The following is a 389-nucleotide window of genomic DNA, read 5'->3' on the forward strand; positions in this document are numbered from 1 at the left end:
CCCCTCAGCATCTGCCGGCGTCTCCATGGCAGCAGCCCGAGCACATTGGCTCAGTGCTGGCGGTACCACCGGGCTGATTAATCCCCGCAGCGCGGGCGCTGCTGCTCCTGCTGCTGGAGATGGCAGCTGTGGGCGAGGGTGCAGGCGTCGAGGGTGCAGGCACCCTGCAGGGCCTTGGCACAGCCATGGCCCTCCCCAGAGCCTGCCCACTCCCACCCAGGGCACGGCCGCCAAGGTACAAAGCAATACTAAAGCCACAGGGAACTGGCCTCAGGCAGCCTTCCCCTGGCACGCTGGGGAAGTGGTCTCCATGGGGGTGCTGAGGGCAGCCGGGGGGACGTTGCTTGCACCCTCATCACACCATCTCCCATCCCGAGCTCCTGATCCAC

General features: G+C 66.8%; 1 protein-coding gene across 1 annotated transcript in view; it reads right to left on the reverse strand.

The window, feature by feature from the left end:
- Positions 1-389, reverse strand: part of LOC104496006 (PH and SEC7 domain-containing protein 1-like) — a gene marked incomplete at its 5' end in the record, with an annotated part of 5,908 nt that overhangs the window by 4,995 nt on the left and 524 nt on the right. The gene's annotated exons all lie outside the window — the stretch shown is intronic.

The sequence above is a fragment of the Buceros rhinoceros genome, unplaced genomic scaffold, assembly GCF_000710305.1.
Source record: "Buceros rhinoceros silvestris isolate BGI_N320 unplaced genomic scaffold, ASM71030v1 scaffold28966, whole genome shotgun sequence".
NCBI lineage: Eukaryota > Metazoa > Chordata > Aves > Bucerotiformes > Bucerotidae > Buceros > Buceros rhinoceros.